The sequence below is a fragment of the Mus musculus genome, chromosome 13, assembly GCF_000001635.26.
Source record: "Mus musculus strain C57BL/6J chromosome 13, GRCm38.p6 C57BL/6J".
In the NCBI taxonomy this organism is placed as follows: Eukaryota; Metazoa; Chordata; class Mammalia; order Rodentia; family Muridae; genus Mus; species Mus musculus.
Window position 1 is genome coordinate 19,280,250 of NC_000079.6, and position 23,378 is coordinate 19,303,627.

The 23,378-nt window shown below is 41.4% G+C and overlaps 1 gene, besides 1 other annotated feature; it reads left to right on the plus strand.

The window, feature by feature from the left end:
• Tcrg (T cell receptor gamma chain) overlaps nucleotides 1–23,378 on the plus strand; it is a 178,435-nt gene that overhangs the window by 102,208 nt on the left and 52,849 nt on the right.
• Nucleotides 20,252–20,559: an enhancer (gamma 2 enhancer).

A 23,378-nucleotide genomic window follows, 5' to 3' on the forward strand; every position in this document is an offset into this window, starting at 1 on the left:
GACACTAAGAGAACACAAATGCCAGCCCAGGCTCCTATACCCAGCCAAACTTTCATTTTCCATAGATGAAGAAACCAAAGTATTCCAGGACAAAAACAAATTCACACATTATCTTTCCTCGAATCTGGCCCTACAAAGGATATATTGGATACTTACATAGAGATATGTGTTGAGCATCTTTACAAGTATATACAGAAACCTCTGTCCCTTCTTTCTCTTGTCCTGAGCTCTAGATTTCCTCTGGGTCAGTGATGGGAAGTGATTAAATCTGAATGGTAGTCATAGTAGATTTAAGTCCTTCTCTGTTAATAGTAATTCTGGGTGCAGAATAACCTCTATGAATCTAAAGGGCTACAGAGGTCATCATGTGCCTCCTAGATTGGCCTTAGCTCTGTCTTCTCTTAGCAACCAGAGAGGAAGCAGAGCTGAACAGGGCCAACTGATAAGACTGTAGCTCAGTCTTGCCCTAAACTTGTCCTTCCATCAACTTTAGATACTATTTCTCTGCTTCTACAAGATGAAAGACAATCTATGCCATGAAAAAGGCAATAAATTAGGGGATTATTGTTGTGTTCAAATGGAATCAAGATTGATAATTTGAAGTAAAATTAAATTCAGAATGACATTTTATGAGAGTTTATTCACATGTAGGTGTTCTGTCTACAAACTGTAAGAGGATCAGTAGCAAAGATATGATGGTAAGTTATCTATACACAAACCTCTCTCCCTCTCTCCCCTACTTTCCCTTTCCCTCTTTCTCTCTCCCTATCCTTCTCTCCTTCTCTCCCTTCTCTCCTCTCTCTCCTCATTTCCCTCTCCATCTCCCTCTCCCTCTCTCTGTGTATTTATGTATGTATATGAAAAAAAGAAGAAGATCAAATTTATGTTTATTACAATTAGTTTTATGTTAACTGGACACAAGCTATAGACATTTGGGAAGAAAGACTCTCAATTGAGAAAATGCCTCCATTAGATTGGCCTCCTGGCAAATCTGTGCAGCATTTTCTTTGTTGCTGATTGATGTGGAAGCACCCATTTCACTATGAGCATTAGCACTCCTGTGCTGGTAGTCCTGGGGGCTACAAAGAAGTATGGTGAGTTAACTATGGGAAGCAAACTTATAAACATCATTCCTCCACTCCTACTCCATTAGTTCCTGCCTTGAGATCCTGGTTTCTTCACATTATAGACTGTAATATAGTACTCTCACCTAAATGACCTCTTTCCTCAGTATGATGCTTTTAGTCGTAACATTTTGTCACAATGATAGAAAGAAAACCAAGACTGGTAGATAGATACATAGGTTCATAGGATGCATGCATGCTACACATCGTTTACAATAGAATATAACATGTTCTGTACATTTTCAAAATGCCAGATACTAGGCCAAATGACAGAGGACTCAAGAGTCAATGTGGTAATCATAGTCTTTGTTTTCTGTGTAAGAAGATAACGATGTGGGATCACTGAGTTTGGAGTAGGGTTACTCAGCCTTGCTTATCTTCAGCAGCCTTTTTCTCTAGACCCTCAACAGCTGTAAAAGAAATTGCAGAGACCATTGTGTGACTGCCACTGAGTTTATAATTCTCACATTCCCAAAAGAAGTTTGCCAAGAGCCCTAGTTAAGGGTTGAAGCAGGCTAGTCCTATAAGATGGACAGAGCTTAACTAAAGGGACAAACCTTCCTCCTCAGCTCTGCCCACCCAAGGAAACCTGACTGCAAGTATGCATTGACTGCTAATCAACTACCTCTGACTCTCTCCCCCTCCCCACCTCTCCACCCTCGCTTTCACTCTCCCCTCCCCCTCTTTTCCCCTCCCCCTCTCTGTTCCCTTAGTGACTGAACTTTCTTGAGAAACCCCACTATGCACAAGTTATAGGATGTGGGTCTTTGGAAAACTGATGTAAGGATAAGCCATTTGTCCCCTAGGAACTGACTTAGGGCCATGGATGGAAGCCATGATGTTGGTCTTTGCTTTCTTTCCTCACTCTCTGTTACAGAAGAACCACTCAACACAGCAGTGAGCTATCGGACCAGAGCCAGAGCTGTGCTAAGCATCATTTGGCATGCAGACAACTTGCCTTCACTCTGCTGAAGACCATGCTTTACCAGCCTCTAACTCCTCCTGAACTACATGCAAGGGCTAGCCTTGGCCAGTTATAAACTAATTACTGATACCAGTTAGATCATCTTTGTTCACATTTAAGGTCTATGTCTTTCCTCAAATCCCTGAACTATTTCTAATAAATCCCAGAGTTATCCTTTCAAAATCAGTCATGATTTCTAGATCAGTACTATTCTGTATGATTTTCTTTCTAACCCAGAACATTTGGTCTGAATTAGGGCACTTCCACAAACTGTTCTTCAAAATCCACCCCTAAAGTGTTAGCTGCCTTTGGTTCCTGCTTCACTGATTCTGAACAGCCACTTACCATCCTTGACTTTAGTTATATTTGAGAGGAGAGAGGAGGGATTCTGAGACATTTCAAGCCACTTCTCTTGGATGCTTTCTGGGATCATATGCAGCTGTCCGCAGACCACTGCAAGCTTGCCTAAAGAGGGCCTTAGGTACATGTGCACACAGCAGAGAGTGTCTCCTCCAAAATCCAAGGCTTACTACTGTGGTCTACTCTGCTGACTGCAGGGACATGTATGTCAGCTCATTCTCACTGCCAATACTTCACTCTTCAATTCTGGTACATCCTGCCCTAGACATTTTTCACAATCTCCAGCCTTTCCCACTCTGAGTAATGTCCTCAACCTTGGTCCTCTACCAATTGTCTCCCCAAATGTACAGATCTCATCTGTCCACTTCCAGGATTAGAGTTCTCTTGTTCTGGCATGTGAGCATGAAGTCAAATTTCCAGAACCCTGGCACTCTGAAGTGCCTCCTCTCCTCCTGACTTTTCCATCTTCAACTTCTCCCTACCCAGAATCCCATGTTTTGAATGCAGGGCATGTCTGGCAGCTTTTCCTAGCTGAGTGCTGCATAACTCTGTCTTCCTGGCTAACTCCACTTCCTCTGTAGTCTCAGCTGCATCACTGTCTCCTCCAGGTACCCTCTCTCCTGGAAAGTCAGAGGGAGAGGCCTCCAATTGCTACACAGTAGTGCCCCCTTGTGTCATCTTCTGTCACAGCCTTCTGTCACTGTGTTATGTGTTATTCTGTGTATATCATGTATACATAAAGCAACAGAGAGGTTTGCTATGTGGTGCAGGAAGGTTGGGAATGCACACTGCCTTTCTTTTAGTTTTAGTTATTGGCTTATTCTTTTAATGCATGTGTTCTCATGTAGACAGATCCACACGTGCATCCACACATGCACCACTGTGGCACTGAGGACAATCATGACTACTGATCTTTAGGCACCGCCCATCTTGATTTTTGAGATGAGTCCTCTCCTCAGCCTGGAACTTGCACATCTATACAGGCTAGATGGTCAGGGAACTTCAGGGTTTCACCTAACTCCACCTCAACTCTAAGTTTATAAGAAATCTCATGTATGGAATAAAAAGAGCCCAAGTGGTGAACTGTGGAATGAGAATTCTATCGGTGCTGCAGAATTGTATAATTCCCAAGGATTAGATGAAATGAGGGCAGGGCACAGAGCCCTTTCCTCACTGAGGAACACTTGGAAATCAATATGTGCTGAAAGAGAAGAGTCATTTTCTTCTTCCACATATTCCTTGTGTGTGTGTGTGTGTGTGTGTGTGTGTGTGTGTGCGCGCGCGTGCGTGCGTGCGTGTGTGTTGCACTACCTTTACTCATTCATCCAAATACAGAATTATGAGCTTTTCACATCCTCTCTCTGGGATAAATGCTCACAAAACATGAGAGAGCACACATCCCTTGGCAAACTCAAAAGTCATTTAATTTTCTTTGGTTTTCCACTTGGGAAATTAGCAGCGGTGTCTCTTGGCAGGTCTACTCCTGACTGCCTGAGGTCTCTCCACTATGATTTCTATAAGGGCTTCACCAATTCCTATTACCACCAACAGGGCAGAAAGAAGGCTTCTTTTCACCTCATCCTTATCAGCCACTATTCTCTTTGACTGTTAGTACCTTCCTATCCGGAGTGGTGTGGGCAGCTTTCTAGGATGTGGGAGGCATGTCCTACACTGCTTCTCACTGAGAGATCCCAGAGCCAAGACAATGAAGATGGAGGCAGAACTCCTGCTTCAGATATCTCACTCTACTTCACTTTGTTTTCAATTCTTCTTTCTACAAGATTAATTTTACTTTTAGTTGTGTGTACATGCTAGTTATGTGTACATACATTTTAGTGATGTGTAAATAAATAAACATAATTTGTGTCTCGCTGTGTGGGCACATGCACTTTGGATTGCAGGAGCCTGCAGAGGCCAGAAAAGGGTCATGATCCCCCGAAGCTGGACTTCCAGGCAGTTGCAAGCTACCCAAGTTGAGGTAGCAGCCCAACTCCAGTCTTCTGCAAGAGCAGCACACACTCTCTTTGCCACCTTCATGTCATTCACTCAAAGAAAAGAAAGTGTAGTGGCTCCTTCACAGGAGCAGGAGGATAAGGCAGCAGAGGAGGGAGGACTCAAAACAGCCACTTGCACAGGCATTTTTGTGTTCTCCACATACGTTTCCTGTCATCTGCAAATCAGCTGGCATCTCCTGAACACCTGTGCCTGTTGCCCACAGGCCAGGCCTTCATCGGTGGCTCACTTCATCCAATCCTTGGGAATAATACAACTCTTCAGCACAACTAGCACTCTCAATCATCATCATCATCATCATCACCATCATCACCATCATCACAATAGTAACAAGTCAGCCACGTAGTGACACAGGCTTATAGACTATCCATCTTAGAGGACTGAAACAGGGATATATCTTGAGTATAGAATGGAGACCAGCCCAGGCACCAGAGTAAGTTTTTGTTTCAGAACAGATAAATGAAAGTAAGTAGGCAGGTGAGAGTGTGGACTACAGAAGTGACATAGCTTCTGGGACAGGCCCCGTTTCAGGCTCCAGACATTCTGGCACCTTCTCTACCAGAGGAGCCTGGGAGGGCTCTGCTGGAGCAGGTGGGGGAGCCATCTTGGGTTGAGGATCTCTCAGAGACTAGTCTGGGCAGGTGAGAGTGCAGACTACAGAATCATCACAGCTTCTGGGACAGACAGAAGCAACACAGCTTCTGGGACAGACTGTGTTTCAGGCTCCAGACATCCGGGCACCTTCCCCACCAGAGGAGGGGTGTCCAGTGTCTGCCCGGAGGGCTCTTCTGGAGCAGGTAGGGGAGCCATCTTGGGTCTCAGAGACTAGTCTGCACAGGTAGAGTGCGGACTACAGAAACTGCACAGCTTCTGGGACAGGCAGAAGTGACACAGCTTCTGAGATGGGCCCTGTTTCAGGCCTTCGTCTTCAGCCAGGAGGCAGGTTTGAACGCTAGATATCTGTTCACTTTCCCTGCAAGCAGGAGAGCTTGCCTGCAGAGAGTACTCTAACCAATGAGACACAGGAGGGAGCTAGACTCCCAGGTCTGCTGACAGAGGATAACAGAATCACAGGAGGAACAAGCTCCAACCAGAGACAACTATAACAACTAACTCCAAAGATTACCAGATGGTGAAAGGCAAATAAAAGAATCTTACTAACAGAAACAAAGACCACTCACTGTCATCAGAACTCAGCAATCCCTCCTCAGCCAGTCCTGGATAACCCAACACACCTGAAAAGCAAGACTGGGATTTAAAATCATATCTCATGATGCTGGTAGAGAAAATCAAGAAGGGCTTTAATAACTCACTTAAAGAAAAACAGAAAAACACAACCGAACAGGTGATGGGATTGAACAAAACCATCCAAGACTTAAAAAAGGGAAGTAGAAACAATAAAGAAAACCCAAAGTGAGGCAACGCTGGAGATAGAAACCCTAGGAAAGAAATCAGGAACCAGAGATGCCAGAGCATCAGCAACAGAATTCAAGAGATGGAAGAGAGAATCTCAGGTGCAGAAGATTCCATAGAGAACATGGGCACAACAATCAAAGAAAATGCAAAATGCAAAAAGATCCTAACTCAAAACATCCAGGAAATCCAGGACACAATGAGAAAACCAAACCTATGGATAAAAGGAGTAGATGAAAGTTAAGATTTTCAATTTAAAAGTCCAGCAAATATCTTCAACAAAATTATAGAAGAAAACTTCCCAAACCTAAAGAAAGAGTTGCCCATGAACATAAAAGAAGCCTACAGAACTCCAAATAGACCGGACAAGAAAAGAAATTCCTTCTGACATACAATAATCAGAACAACAAATGCACTAAATAAAGATAAAATATTAAAATCAGTAAGGGAAAAAGGTCAAGTAACATATAAAGGCAGGCCTATTAGAATTACACCAGACTTCTCACTAGAGACTATGAAAGCCAGAAGATCCTGGACAGGTGTTATGCAGACCCTAAGAGAACACAAATGCCAGCCCAGGCTACTATACTCAGCAAAACTCTCAATTATCATAGAGGGAGAAACCAAAGTACTCCATTACAAAACAAATTTCACGCAATATCTTTCCATGAATCTAGCCCTTCAAAGGATAACAAAAGGGAAACACCAACACAAAGACAGAAATTACACCCTAGAAAAATCAAGAAAGAAATCCTTCAACAAACCTAAAAGAAGACAGCCACAAGAACAGAATCCCAACTTTAACAACAAAAATAACAGCAAACAACAATTACTTTTCTTTAATTTCTCTTAACATCAATGGACTCAATTCCCCAATAAAAAGACATATACTAATAGACTGGCTACACAAACAGGACCCAACATTTTGTTGCGTACAGAAAACCCACCTCAGGGAAAAGGACAGACACTATCTCAGAATGAAAGGCTGAAAAACAATTTTCCAAGCAAATGATCTGAAGAAACAAGCTGGAGTAGCCACTCTAATGTCAAATAAAATTGACTTCCAACCCAAAGTTACCAAAAAAGACAAGGAAAGGCACTACATACACATCAAAGGTAAAATCCTCCAAGATGAACTCTCAATTCTGAATATCTATGCTCCAAATACAAGGGCAGCCACATTCATTAAAGAAACTTATTGCAGAACTGTGGACAGCTACTCCAATTCTCTGAGTCAGTTAAAGTACCATCCCTCTGGATCAGCGATAGCTCAGTTGGCAGACTGCTTGTTCAGCTCTGGGTGTAATGCCCAGCACCACATATGCATCTGTTAGCAAACATGTATCCCAGACCTTGAGAAGTGAACATAAAAGGATCAGATGTTCAATGTCATCCTGAGATCAATACCAGCTTTAAGGCCAGCTGGGACTATATCAAAGTAAAGTAAAGCAAAATAAATGTTCCATTTTACCCTATAAATATTACTATATACAGCTGATATGTGTTGGTTACACAACCACATATTTTACATGTTAATAATTCTGGAAACTTCTTAATTTTACGGTTTACTTAGTGAAAAATGGTTTTGTTGAAAAAGAAGGAATAAGATCCTTCTTTATTGTGCACACAGAGTGGGCATTAGTGGTTTTTGCATGTATGGCCTCTTAATCTCTTCCACTGACTAACTCACTGTCAGAAGCAGTAGAGCTTTGAATAACCCATGTGAAAACTTAAGGAATGAAGCCTGAGAGAAAAGTCCCCAGTATTTCCTTACCCTATAGAATGTTTACCAAATTATTTAAGCTTTGATTCCAGCATAGGTATCTTGTCTATCCTTGAAGTTTTAGAGGCTAATATCATTGAATGACACTAGAATATAACATAGCATTGGCACTTAATAGCAGCTGACAAACCAGGATCTTTAATGATGTCAACAAGTCCTAGCATCACTTTCACCCTCAGTAAGAGGCAACAAAGCATTTAAAATATCCGTTTAGAGTGCAGAATGATGCATCACTTTCTTTCCCCCAGAGTACCACCTTCTCCACCCCACTGTGGACCAATGACAGAGATAATGAGAAGAGGACTGCAATTTCAATCGGAGAAACAAAACCACACTAGAAACCTGAGAACTTCTTATTGCTTCGGAAGGTTTGAATGTCTCCTCATCCTGTTCTCCTGTTCTGGTAATGTGGAATCATCCTTTGCAAAGCAGAAATAAAGATTAGCTGCCTGCTGATTGGTCATGGGCCTGTGCAGGTAAATCGAGGCAGCTGGCTGCTCTTCCACAATCATCGTGCTAGTCTTCCTCTTTACATCAAATTCTTCACACATCTTATAAACCAGGAATGTCTATAATAAACCATATTCAATGTTTTCTTCTGGTCCTTAAAGTGTCTCTATAGTGTGATTTGTTCATTCTCAGAATTATTTACTGGATGCTGGACAGACCCTGATTAAAGCTTTGCATACTCCTAAAGAGGACACCATCCCAGTCCTCATCAGTCAAAGTCTTGTTCGACTTTACTTACTTTCATTTATCTGTTCTGAGACAAAGCCTTACTCTGGTGCCTGGGCTGGTCTTCCATTCTATTCTCAAGATATATCCCTGTTTCAGTCCTCTAAGATGTACAGTCTATAAGCCTGTGTCACTATGTGGCTGACTTATTACTACTGTGATGATGATGATGATGATGATGATGATGATGGTGATGATGGATGAGAGTTCTAGTTGCGCCACACAGTTATATTATTCCTAAGGACTGGATGGAGTGAGTCAGATGAAGGCCTGGCCTGTGGGCAACAGGCACAGGTATTCCAGAGATGCCAGCTGATTTTCAGATGACAGGAAACTTATGTGGAGGACACACAAATGCCTGTGCAAGTGGCTGTTTTGTGTCTCCCCTGTCTGCTTCCTTATCCATCTGCTCCTATGAAGGAGCCACTGCACTGTGTATGACTTTCTCTTCTTTGAAGTGAATGACATGAAGGTGGCAAAGAGAGTGTGTGCTGCTCTTGCAGAAGACTGGAGTTGGGCTGCTACCTCAACTTGGGTAGCTTGCAACTGCCTGGAAGTCCAGCTTCGGGGGATCATGACCCTTTTCTGGCCTCTGCAGGCTCCTGCAATCCAAAGTGCATGTGCCCACACAGCGAGACACAAATTATGTTTATTTATTTACACATCACTAAAATGTATGTACACATAACTAGCATGTACACACAACTAAAAGTAAAATTAATCTTGTAGAAAGAAGAATTGAAAACAAAGTGAAGTAGAGTGAGATATCTGAAGCAGGAGTTCTGCCTCCATCTTCATTGTCTTGGCTCTGGGATCTCTCAGTGAGAAGCAGTGTAGGACATGCCTCCCACATCCTAGAAAGCTGCCCACACCACTCCGGATAGGAAGGTACTAACAGTCAAAGAGAATAGTGGCTGATAAGGATGAGGTGAAAAGAAGCCTTCTTTCTGCCCTGTTGGTGGTAATAGGAATTGGTGAAGTCCTTATAGAAATCATAGTGGAGAGACCTCATGCAGTCATGAGTAGACCTGCCAAGAGACATCACTGCCAATTTCCCAAGTGGAAAATCAAAGGGATGTGTGCTCTTCCATGTTCCATGATCATTTACCCCATCAGAGTGTATGTGAAAAACCTCATAATTCTGTATTTGGATGAATGAATAAAGATAGTGAAACACTCACCTCTTTCAGCAGACATTGATTTCCAAGCGTTCCTCAATGAGGATGGGGCTCTTGTGCCCTGTCCTCAGTTCATCTAATCCTTGGGAATAATATAACTCTGTAGCACTGCTAGAATTTGCATTTCACAGTTCACCACTTGGGCTATTTTTACTCCATACGCAAGATTTCTTATAAACTTAGAGTTGAGATGGATTTAGGTGAATTCACCAAGCTCCTGATCATCTAGCCTGCATAAATGTGCAGGTTCCAGGCTCGGGAGAGGACTCATTTCAAAAAGCAAGATGGGCGGTGCCTAAAGATCAGTAGTGAAGATTGCCCTCAGAGCCGCAGCGGTACATATGTGGATGTATGAATTCACATGTGAATCTGTCCCCATGAGAACACATGCATTAAACAAATAAGCAAATAACTAAAACTAAAAGAAAGGCAGTGCGTATTCCCAACCTTCCTGCACCACATAGCAAACCTCTCTGTTGCTTTATGTATACATGATATACATAGAGTAACACATAACACACACACACATTCACACACACACACACACAAACACACACAGCACAATGACAAACACTTTTATATTGAAGCTGCATATCAAAACCTTTTCAATTACAGAGACATTTATCTGTGACCTCCTTGCAAAGTCAAAAAAATAAAACCACAGTAACCAATGGAAAGTGTTAATATCTCTGAAGAAAACCAATTTTCTTCCTCTCTTCTTCTTTAGTTGAAATTTATACAGAAGACATAGTTCAGAATGTATTTCAATTTGTCTCTCCTTCATGGTAATAATTCTCAACTCCAAACCACCTTTGCATAAGGATGATCCTAAATTATTTCATTCTCTTTGACTCTTGCACAGGGAACCTCTTGTTGCCTGTCTTTACTTGAGCCATGCCTAAGATAAGCTTGCCTGTTAGCTACTCTTGCTATTCCCTCACAATTCACTGGAAGGTGTATGATACAATCTGTCAAAAATCAGCATCAGTTGTGGGGTTGCAAGCTTGTACAACCACTCTGGAAATCAGTCTGGCAATTCCTCAGAAAATTGGACATAGTACTACCAGAGGATCCTGCAATACCTCTCCTGGGCATATATCCAGACGATGTTCTATCTGGTAAGAAGGACACATGCTCCACTATGTTCATAGCAGCCTTATTTATAATAGCCAGAAGCTGGAAAGAACCCAGATGCCCCTCAACAGAGGAATGGATACAAAAAATGTGGTACATTTACACAATGGAGTACTACTCAGCTATTAAAAAGAATGAATTTATGAAATTCCTAGGCAAATGGATGGACCTGGAGGGCATCATCCTGAGTGAGGTAACCCAATCACAAAGGAACTCGCGCAATATGTACTCACTGATAAGTGGATATTAGCCCAGAAACTTAGGATACCCAAGATACAAGATACAATTTGCAAAACACATGAAACTCAAGAAGAATGAAGACCAAAGTGTGGACACTTTGCCCCTTCTTAGAATTGGGAACAAAACAACCATGAAAGGAGTTACAGAGAAAAAGTTTGGAGCTGAGACGAAAGGATGGACCATCTAGAGACTGCCATACCCGGGATTCATCCCATAATCAGTCTCCAAATGCTGACACCATTGCATACACTAGCAAGATTTTGCTGAAAGGACCCAGATATAGCTGTCTCTTGTGAGACTATGCTGGGGCCTAGCAAACACAGAAGTGGATGCTCACAGTTAGCTATTGGATGGATCACAGGGCCCTCAATGGAGGCGCTAGAGAAAGTACCCAAGGAGCTAAAGGGATCTGCAACCCTATAGATGGAACAACAATATGAACTAACCAGTACCCCGGAGCTCGTGTCTCTAGCTGCAGAGGTATCAGAAGATGGTCTAGTTGGCCATCATTGGGAAGAGAGGCCCATTGGTCTTGCAAACTTTATATGCCTCAGTACAGGGGAACGCCATGGCCAAGAAGTGGGAGTGGGTGAGTAGGGGAGTTGGGGGGAGGGTATGGGGGACTTTTGGGATAGCATTGGAAATGTAAATGAGAAAAATACCTAACAAAAAGAAAGAAAGAAAAAAAAGTGAAAGTATTGATGCCAATTATCACAAAAGTTTTTTCTTTTTTAAAATATTTTTATGACATATTTTACTCACATTTCCAATGCTATCCCAAAAGTCCCCCATACCCTTCCCCCCACTTCTCTACCCACCCATTCCCATTTTTTTGGCCCTGGCGTTCCCCTGTACTGGGGCATATACAGTTTGTGTGTCCAATGGTTCTCCCTTTCCAGTGATGGCCGACTAGGCCATCTTTTGATACATATGCAGCTAGAGTCAAGAGCTCCGTGGTACTGGTTAGTTCATAATGTTGTTCCACCTATAGGGTTGCAGATCCCTTTAGCTCCTTGGGTACTTTCTCTAGCTCCTTCATTGGGAGCCCTGTTATCCATCCAATAGCTGACTGTGAGCATCCACTTCTGAATTATCACAAAATTTACATTGTATTTTGTCTTTCATACTATTTTTTATGGATAACATATATTTTCAAGCATGATCCTTTCTTATTTTAACAAAAATCATGAACAATAAATCAATAGTCTCATGGTTGAAAATTTTCCTGTGTTCTAATTAAATTTCATATTCTCTTGGAAAAAAATCAGCATCAGTTTCTGGAAGCTCATTTTGTCCCCATAGGAGTTCCTATGTGCCTCTGTGTGTGTGTGTGTGTGTGTGTGTGTGTGTGTGTGTGTATGATGGGCAAGGTGTTTTTGATATTCTTATCATCAGATAGATGAAGAAACAAAAGCCAGGAAATGTTCAAAGAACGGGACCTTGCAGACAGGTGAGAGTCAGTCTCAGAGATGTTCATAAAGTGATGTTAAACACTGACCTATGTTTGAACTTCTCCCACAGGTTTACATGAATGGAATTCTGTAATCTAATGGGTGAAGCTCTTTGTCATTGTTCTTTACTTGATTAAGCTTTTACAAAAATCACACCTTAGGTGTTTATTTTTTATGGGCATCAGAATAAATACAAATACTCCGCTTCCACTAGCTCACTCACTCCTTGTTTTTTCATCTACTCCACAAGCAAATAATGGAAAACTAACCATAGGATGTGGAGAAAGAGTACTCTAGTGTCCCCCATTGCTGGTAGGATTGCAAACTGGTACCACTCTGGAAATCAATCTGGGGGTTCCACAGAAAATTGGAAAAATATCTATCTGAAGAACCAGCTATACCACTCTTAGTCATATACCCAAAAGATGCCCCACCATGTCACAGGGGCACATGTTCCACTATATTCATAGCGGCCTTGTTTGTGATAGCCAAAAGCTGGAAACAACCCAGAAACAATTCCTAATAGAAAACAAGTCAGGGAAGGTTGTGAGACAAGAGGACACAAGGGGCGCTACTGTGCAGCAATGGGAGGCTTCTCTCTCTGACTTCCCAGGAGAGAGGGTGCCTGGAGGAGACAATGATGCAGCTGAGACTACAGAGGAAGTGGAGTTAGCCAGGAAGACTGGGTTATGCAGTGCTTGCCTAGGAAAAGCTGCCAGACATGCCCTGCATTCAAAACATGGTAGGGAGAAGTTGAAGATGGAAAGTCAGGAGGAGGGGAGGAACTTCAGAGTGCCAGGGTTGTGGAAACTTGACTTAATGCCCACATGCCAGAACAAGAGAAGAATTCTAAGCCTGGACAGGTGGACAGATGAGATCTGAACAGTTGAGACAGTTGGTAAAGGACCAAGGTTGGGCCATGACTGGGAGTGGGAAAGTCTGGAGACTGTGAAAAAATGTCTAGGGTAAGATGTCCTGGAACTGACATTTGAAGTAGTGGAGGTGAGAATGAGCTGACATACATGTTCCTGCAGTGGGCAATGTGGCCTTGGATTTTGGGAGGAGACATCCTGTGCTCTGTGCACATGTACCTAAGGTCCTATTTACACATGTTTGCAGTGGTCTGCAGACAGCTGCATGTAACCCTAGAGAACATCCAAGAGAAGTGCCTTGAAATGTCTCAGAATCCCTCCTCTCTCCCCTCAAATATAACTAAAGTCAAGGATGGTAAGTGGTTGTTCAGAATCAGTGAAGTAGGAGCCAAAGGCAGCTAACACTTTAGGGGTGGATTTTGAAGAACAGTTTGTGGAAGTGCCCTAATTCAGACCAAATGTTCTGGGTTAGAAAGAAAAACATACAGAATAGTACTGATCTAGAAATCATGGCTAATTTTGAAGGGGTAACTCTGGGATGTACTAAAAATAGTTCAGGCATTTGAGGAAAGACATACACCTTAAATGTGAACAAAGATGACCTGACTGGAATCAGTCATTAGTTTGTAACTGGCCAAGGTTAACCCATGCATGAGGTTCAGGAGGAGTTAGAGGCTGGTAAAGCATGGTCTTCAGCAGAGTGAAGGCAAGTTGTCTGCATGCCAAATGATGCTTAGTACCTCTCTGGCTCTGGTCCGACAGCTCACTGCTGTGTTGAGTGGTTCTTCTGTAACAGGTAGTGAGAAAAGAAGCAAAGGCCAATGTCATGGCTTCCATCCATGGCCCTTGGGTAGTTCCTAGGGGATAGGTCGCTTATTACTGCATCAGTTTTCCAAAGACCCACATCCTATAACGTGTGCAAGTGGGGTTTCTAAAGGAACTTCAGGCCCTAAGGGGACAGCTATCTTCTCTTAGTGCTTTTGCAGAGAGAGAGAGAGAGAGAGAGAGAGAGAGAGAGAGAGAGAGGTTTATTAGCATTCCATTCACGCATAAGATTCTCAAAGAATGAATTTAAAACATTACATTACAAAGAGAAAAAGTTTTAGCACTGAGGAAGGATAAGATTAGTACTAAAGTGGAAATATCTATGGACTACAGTGAAAAATCAGAATTAGATAAATATATATGTAAATTTTCCACAAGAAAGTTGTCTGCTTAGATATAGAAGGAAACACTTGAATATTAGATGAATTCTCTCTTGAAATTTGGCTTCTACATCAAAACACATACTGTAAGCTTCTTGCCTTACCATCTTCAAATCCATATTCAAGTGAAATACTACTGAATGAGTCTCAGGATGGTTAGCCTGACCTCTAATCCTATCATGATTGAGACAAAGGAATCTAGATATATTGGAAACTGTATTATAAAATAGTATTTTACTTACATGCCCAATAGGAAGGACAAGATAGGAAGAATTGAAAGGAGAGAGATAGAGTGGGAGGGAAAGAAGGAAGGAAGGAGGAGAAGAAGAAAGGATCTTGAATCATAGCCTATGAATTGTGTTATTAGTGGTAATTACTAGCATTATCTATATACTTTTATAGAGCTAAGTTGATACTATTAGAAATCAAGATTTCAAACCAAGATTAAAAAATTAAATGTAGCAAAACTTTATAATTTATAATTTAAATCAGTTCATTTTTCAAATAAGTGCTTATTTCCTAACTATCTATTTGAAAAATCTTGGAAAACATAGACAATCCAAATGTAACATATATTCTTAGTATCGATAAAAAGTTGTAAAAAATTCTCACTGAACAGAAGTGGATGCTCACAGTCAGCTAATGGATGGATCACAGGGCTCCCAATGGAGGAGCTAGAAAAAGAACCCAAGGAGCTAAAGGGATCTGCAACCCTATAGGTGGAACAACATTATGAACTAACCAGTACCCTGGAGCTCTTGACTCTAGCTGCATATGTATCAAAAGATGGCCTAGTCGGCCATCACTGGAAAGAGAGGCTCATTGGACACGCAAACTTTATATGCCCCAATACAGGGGAATGCCAGGGCCAAAAAGGGGGAGTGGGTGTGTAGGGGAGTGGGGGTGGGTGGGTATGGGGGACTTTTGGTATAGCATTGGAAATGTAAATGAGCTAAATACCTAATAAAAAATGGAAAAAAAAATTCTCACTGAAAATACTAGGTTTCAGTTGGAGGAGTAGTTCAAATCAAGTTTGGTTCCATGGTGTATTGAATTAAGGTATTGAAAATTGGTGTTATTTTTCTAAGACCCATCCTTTCAGCATTAGAAATTGTGTTAATAAAAACTACTTAACTGACTATTTTTTATTTTATTTCAAGTAATCAGTGTGGTGAAAATGGGCTGTCAGGTTTTTTAATTTAGCAATATTTTCAATTGATTATTCTAACTCCATGAAGTATTCCTAATGAACAACTAATTTCTCCTCATTCAGGACATTTGCAGACATCATGAAATCTCAGAATCTGGTGTTTCTATTCCCTTGAGTATGTACCAAATGACAGGATGCTAGCTCTACAGGTACTCATAATTTACGCACCTGATGTTCCAGTTTCACTAATCAATTGAGGCTGTCTCTGCTACACATTTCTCACAAAAGGGCCATATTTCCTATTTGAGCATATTTGTAGGGACGTGCTCTGAATTTTCAATAAGACTGAGAGAAGACTAGCCTTGTCTTCTCCTCTTTGTCCTTTACTCAATTTTTTTCCAGGCCAGTGTAATGTCAGAGGATATAGGCTAACTAAATTTTATTGATAGTTACATGTGGCTTTAATTCACTCCATTGATACTAGTAATGTGTATATAATCTTCATACCTCAATCTTTGAAACCCGGTTCCAAATGCTTTGAAGGGGTGCTGGTATCTATATCAGAAAACCCATGCTAACTTCAGGATCTGAAACCTACTTAACTGCAGCCAGGTGCTTTCTGGGCAGCACTACAGGAAGCATAGGAGAAGAGCTTGGCCATCTGCTTTAGTTTTTCTAGCTCCTCCTTCAACTTTGGATAATGTTCCCATGCTCCCAGCATGTAGAGTTGGAACATACAGAGCCAATCATCATAGGCAGAGTCCTGTCTTACTGTCCCATCAGAACATCTTTGTTTTGCTTAAGAAATACAGTTTTAATTGTTATAATTTCTATTTATCTAGAAAGTATTTAGAGCCTAAGTGTGAAGAGAAAAGTGCTTAACATAGAAGTTTCCATATGATGATTCAAGTATATAATCCATTTTGTATCAGTTTAAATACTTTCTTATAGTTCTGAATAGTAGAACCTATTAGTGAAGATTTTTAAAATCCAATGATAAAATGGCTGGTTAAATTCCTTCCATTCCTAGAAACCTCATTACTTAGAAACTGTATTCTCTTGGAAACCACTTTGTGGTCAAGGGAATGACAGTCATAATCAAGCAGAACTTAGAGCAAATCCTACCTATCAAATCACTTCATTTATCAAAGTCTCAAGCTTTTCATTGTAAAGGTGAGATGCTCACAATGCACACCTTAATCAGCTTGATTATCAGATTAAATGATAGGTTAAGATAGATTTGCCACAGAAGCTTTACTTGAGGATCAACAGTATCATTACTAAAATCATGAAGCATTTGCAATGATGTAACTTCATACTGGACAGATCCTTGACAGAACACTCTGCATAACTGACTATAAATAGACTAAACCTTTTGATGATTTCATTTGTTTAGCTAATAACAGGAAACATGCAGAGTCAGAAAAATCTATTGTCCCTTGGAGAGTGTATTTTGATTCTGTCAATGTCTGAGTATGGTTATATAATATATATTTGGTACTTTACAGCTTTTGTAAGTTAAGGCATAGGAAAGAATACTGCAGATAGGCAAGGGGATTTCCAATGGCAGAAAAAATGGTGACATCTGCTCATTGATGGCTTTGTTAGTGGGCTAATGAATTTCTTCATGGTCATATCTCATGTGTGTTTGCCACACCCCCACTCATAGTCCTGACCTGTGGTACTCAGATCACACCATGGTCTATTTCTGTGTGGTGAAGCTCAGTTTTTCCTGATAATGAGTAACTGTTAATCTTGTTTTTACTTGGACTGAGAAGATTTCTTAATGTATTTAGTAACACTTTCATGGTAAGTGAAATGCCCTTTTAAAGAACTGAATTTTTGGATTTGAGCCTCAAATTTCTTTGATACATCTTTCAAAACATTCTTTAACTCTTATGTTTTTAAACTTTTGACCATGCGCTGTTTATGGTTTTATAACATAATAAGTTCAATATATCAAATGATTGGTTATATTTGTCTTGGTATAATTAATTTGGCCCAACGTATTAGAAATATGAAAGGGGCATGAAGAGATATCAAGGATCATGAAAAATGTTTCCCTTTTACATTGTTTTGAGTGTAAAATGTCTTTCTATGGTGTGTCCTGCTGTTTCCTAGATATTGTACCTTGGAAAACAAAAGTCCCAGGAAAGCATTGCTATCAATTTCCTGCATATTTAGTCGTGTCAATTAAAAGGAACTAGTTCACTTCACTCCAGTCAGAATGGCTAAGATCAAAAATTCAGGTGACAGCAGATGCTGGCGAGGATGTGGAGAAAGAGGAACACTCCTGCATTGTTGGTGGAATTGCAAGCTTGTACAACTACGCTGGAAATCAGTCTGGCGGTTCCTCAGAAAATTGGACATAGTACTACCCGAGGATCCAGCAATACCTCTCCTGGGCATACATATATCCAGAAGATGCCCCAACTGGTAAGAAGGACACATGCTCCACTATGTTCATAGCAGCCTTATTTATACTAGCCAGAAGCTGGAAAGAACCCAGATGCCCCTCAACAGGGGAATGGATACAGAAAATGTGGTACATTTACACAATGGAGTACTACTCAGCTATTAAAAAGAATGAATTTATGAAATTCCTAGGCAAATGGATGGACCTGGAGGGCATCATCCTGAGTGAGGTAACCCAATCACAAAGGAACTCGCGCAATATGTACTCACTGATAAGTGGATATTAGCCCAGAAACTTAGAATACCCAAGATATAAGATACAATTTGCTAAACGCATGAAATTCAAGAAGAACAAAGACCAAAGTGTGGACACTTTGCACCTTCTTAGAAATGGGAACAAAACACCCATGGAAGGAGTTACGAAGACAAAATTTGGAGCTGTGACGAAAGGATGGACCATCTAGTGATTGCCATATGCAGGGATCCATCCAATAATCAGCTTCCAAACGCTGTCACCATTGCATACACTAGCAAGATTTTGCTGAAAGGACCTAGATATAGCTGTCTCTTGTGAGACTATGCCGGGGCCTAGCAAACACAGAAGTGGATGATCACAGTCAGCTATTGGATGGATCACACGGCCCCCAATGGAGGAGCTAGAGAAATTACCCAAGGAACTAAAGGGAACTGCAACCCTATAGGTGGAACAACAATATGAACTAACCAGTACCCCGGAGCTCTTGTCTCTAGCTGCATATGTATCAAAAGATGGCCTAGTCGGCCATCACTGCAAAGAGAGGCCCATTGGACTTGCAAACTTTATATGCCCCAGTACAGGGGAACCCCAGGGCCAAAAAGGGGGAGTGGGAGGGTAGGGGATTGGGGGTGGGGTGGGTATGGAGGACTTTTGGGATAGCATTGAAAATGTAAACGAGGAAAATACCTAATAAAAAATATATTAAAAAAATAAAAATAAGTAAAAAATAAATAAAAAAATAAAAGGAACTAGTTTACATCATGAAAGGTATACATTTTTCCAAAGGTGAATATTCACCTTCTGCTTCCCAGAGAAGTAGACCAGGAGTCCCTTGTCACTGTCTGTGTTGTCCTAGGACAGGTAACTGCACATAGCAGCGAGTGATGCTGATAGTTTGGGTGGAAACAGTTTCTATACAGATCCAGTCCTGCATCTGTGCAGCTCTGAGAGTATGCCTACCTCAGCAGTGCCATTGGAGGCTAGCAGGGAGACTGAGGTGAAGCCAAGGGTTTTCATGCTAAGAAATGATGGAGGGAACTCTCCCCAATGTTTGTTCTCGGGACAGGACCTTAGGCATTAGATGGTTCAAACTCTGATAATTTCCTGTCTCAGTAATAAAGGTCCATGTACTCTGAACCATCAGCTAGGGTTAAGAAAGGCTTTATCACAACGATTTAAGCTGAGTTGACAGCTTGTTCCCTAAAATTATGGAAAGACAGTAGATGAAGCCAGTTCTCTGAATAAGCATCCAACCCAGTGTAGAAGTTAGTCCTAATTACAGACAGGATTATCACAGTATCTGATTCAAATGTGTCATGTTTTAATACACTGAAAACTTGGCTCAAATGTTCCATTTATACTAATAGTTATTTTGGAACTGGAAAAATAAGGCCAAGTGCCCAATGCCTACTTTGTACCTAGCCTGTGCAACAAAGCTTAGGGATATTTTGTCTCTGTGTTCATATTTCTGAACATTTATTTTCTGATGCTAGTCTGTTGTGTACTTGTAATTCTGTTAATATTTTCAGTTAAGCCTTTCTCAGAGGACTCTGATACCATTTTCCTCCTGGGGTGGATGCTCCTCAGTGAATGGCAAGTAGCACAGCTGTCCTTGGTTATCTATTTCTGTGACATCCTATAGCACATTGCTCTTGCTCACTTCATTCTCCTATGCTACTTTGTTCAGGACACAGCTTTGTTCCTTTTTTAAATCCACTTAGAAAATGAAGCAAAAGCTACTTGAACACTTATATCAAGTGCTAGAGAAAAAACTTCTGATGGAATGATAACATGATACGGGGACACATCTCTCCTTTTCTGTTCCTTTCTTGGGTCCAGTGTCTACGCAGCTCCGGGAAGCAGATTCCATGCTCAGCTGAGCATGATGAGAAGCAACCATAGCAAGCCCAGTGTCTGTCATCACAGATGCTGTTTCGGGACCACTTCCAGTACAGGAGGTTTTCTGTCTAATAGCTGTGGTCTTTCGAAAGCGAGCAAAAACTGGCTGTGGTTTAACTGCGCCTATGTAGTCTTCTAACGCCTTAGCAACATTTTGTGCTGCCCCAAACAGAGGAGGTTTGACTTTAACCATTTTCCAGGAAGCAACTACATAGACAGAGAAGATAACCAAAAGGAGCTTGAGAAAGTAAAACTGAGTTGAGCCACAGCAAAGCCTTTCTATCTCTCTGTCCCCAGCACTTGCTGAGGCTTTGGGCTGCCAGGTGGACTCCAGCAGGAAGATGCTATGAGGCTTTACACCACAAGAGACATGTCTGCTGCAATTGACCAATGATATCAGCCACACAAGACTCCTGCCTATTGTCAGTTCCCAGCCAGTCATGGCATCTGTTTCCTAGTGCTGACATAGCCATGAATCTGTTTAGAGGCCAGGAACAGGGCCTGGAGAGGTCGAGCCAGTTCAGGAGCATAAGGAAGTAGATCTAAATTCAATTTCATCTTTTTTAATACTAAGAATTTCTCTGTGTGTGTGCATGTATGTATGTATGTATGTATGTATGTATATATGTATGTATGTATGGCCTAAATGCTGCACATTCTCTCAGTCCTTCCTCACAGCACCTCTTTCCCTCCCTCCCTTCTCCTCTGAGAAGGTGAGACCTCCTTAGGTATCCCCCAACCCTGGTGCATCAAGTCTCTGCAGGACTGGGATACATCCTCTCGCTTGAAGCTCAGTCAAGGCAACCCTGTTGGGGAATGGATACTACAGTCAGGCTGTAGCTTTAGGGGAGAGTCTCTGCTCTAGTTACTGGGGGACCCACATGAAGACTGAACTGCATGTCTGCTGCATATGTGCCAGCCCATGTATGCACTTTTGTTGGTGGCTCATTCTCTGAGAGGTCCCAGGTGTCTAGCTTAGTTGACTTTGTTAGTCTTTGTATAGTGTTCCTATCCCCTTTAGGGCCTTCAATCCTTCCCCCAAGTCTTCCATAAGAGTCCCCAAAGTCCATCCAATGTTTGGCTGTTCGTATCTGCATCTGTCAGCTGCTAGGTAGAGCCTCTCAGAGGGCAGCCACGCTAGACTCCTGTCAGCAAGCATAATGGAGTATCATTAGTAGTGTCAGAGCTTGGCGCTTGCCCATGTGATGGGTCTCAAGAAGGGCTTGATTTTGGTTGGCTTTCCTCCAGTCTCTGCTCCATCCTTGTCCGTCCGTATATTTCTTTTTTAACAGGACAAATTTTGTGTTGAAAATCTTGTGAGTGGGCTTGTGTCCTTATCCCTCAACTGGGGATCTTACCTTGCTACAGAAGGTGGCCTCTTCAGGTTCCATGTTCTCACTGCTAGGCATCTTTGGTAAGGTCACCTGCATTTTCTCCTGGGAACCTCCCCCATCCCAGGTCTCTGGGACTTCCTAGATTTTCTCTCCCCCCCCCCCCAACCCCTAGCAGATGTAGATTTCCATTCATTCTCCTGATCTTCTGGGCCTCTCTCTTGTCTCTCCCAACATCTGATCCTGCCTCCCCTTTCCTGTTCCCTTCCCCTCTCCCACTCAGGTCCCTCTGCTATTACACCTTTCTCTGCTACACTTTCAAAATAAATGATTTCCTTGTTTTTAATAGGTGTATAGTATTCCATTATGTAAATGAACCACACTCTCTGTATCCATTATTTGTTTAAGAGACATCTGGGCTGCTTTAAGTTTCTGACTATAACAGATAAGGCTGCGATGAACATATAGTGGAGTAACATGTCCTTATAATTTTGGGGAACATCTTTGGGGTATATGCCCAATAGTTGAGTCTTCAGGTAGAACTATTTCCAATTTTCTAAGAAATTGCCAGATAGCTTTCCAGAGCAGTTGTGCAAGTTTGCAGTGCCACCAGCAGTGGAGGAGTGTTTGTGTTCCTCCTATTTCACATCCTTGCCAGCATGTGCTGTCGATTGTGTGAGAATGTGGAGGTAATTCATTGTCTTAAGCCTGGATATTCTTGTTGTTTTCCATGGGAAACTCTGCTTGGCTTCACAGAAATGAGTTGATTGTGCAAAAACCCACATTTTAAGTTAAACATATGAGTAAAGAGGTCACTTCCTTCATCCATTTTGAGCACAAGAGCGAAAGGAGGTTTGCTTGAAGAATAGACTGTTTCCACCCTACAAACCTACACTATACTAGGTAAGAGCAGAGATGTTGACACAAACCAGTTGAGGGTAATACCTTGTAATTCCCGTGGGGTTTCAGGAGAGTCCACATTACTCCTAGCCATAGCTTCCCCTGTACAGAACACAGAAATTCTGTGTATCTCACTGTTTGTGATATGTACCTAAGATAATGCATAATCCACTACCTGGAAAATACCACACCAGTGATTTCCATCATTGCTTCATGCAGATATCAACCATTCGATTTGTAACTTTGAATGCAAACCTGAAATCACTTAATTTCATGAATTGTTCTAAAGATGCATAAATTTTAATGTGGGACTAAAACATTAAATAATAATATGATGTGTATTTCAAAAGACAGTAGAAAAGATTTTGAATGTCCTTGTGGCATAGAGATAATGAATGGATGTTTTAGGAAAAAATTATGATTATCCCAATATAAAGAATACTCAATATATGTATGGACTCAGACATTATATATGATTTTATAAACATGTACATTTTTTGTTATTCTAAAAGAGAAACTGATATAGTCAAGAAAATCTAGACGAAGTAGCCAGAATTCTGTGAAATGTGGTTTCATGTTCAGGGTTCTCCCAACAAATTGTATGGTTACCTGCATAAGGCTGTAATACTTGTTTGTGTTGACAAAAAAGTCATGGAGCAAAGAGATTGCATAACCTCCTTTTTGCATCAGAAATTACCCAGATTTCCAGAATATTCTCTAAGTGATTCAGTCTATGGATGAACTTGAATCTCGGGATGCTACTCACATCTACCCAGCATCACTATGAAGGATTCTACAATGCCCGAGGCTCACAGCCTACTTTGTTATTGCTCTCTATGGAAGAACAGTTTTAAACCAAATCAAATGTTCAATGGGAAGCACTGTGGCTGTTCTAGTTACAGCAAGTGGAACAATTACAGTTATTCTAAAGTAGAAGTGGAAGGATGGGGGAGTA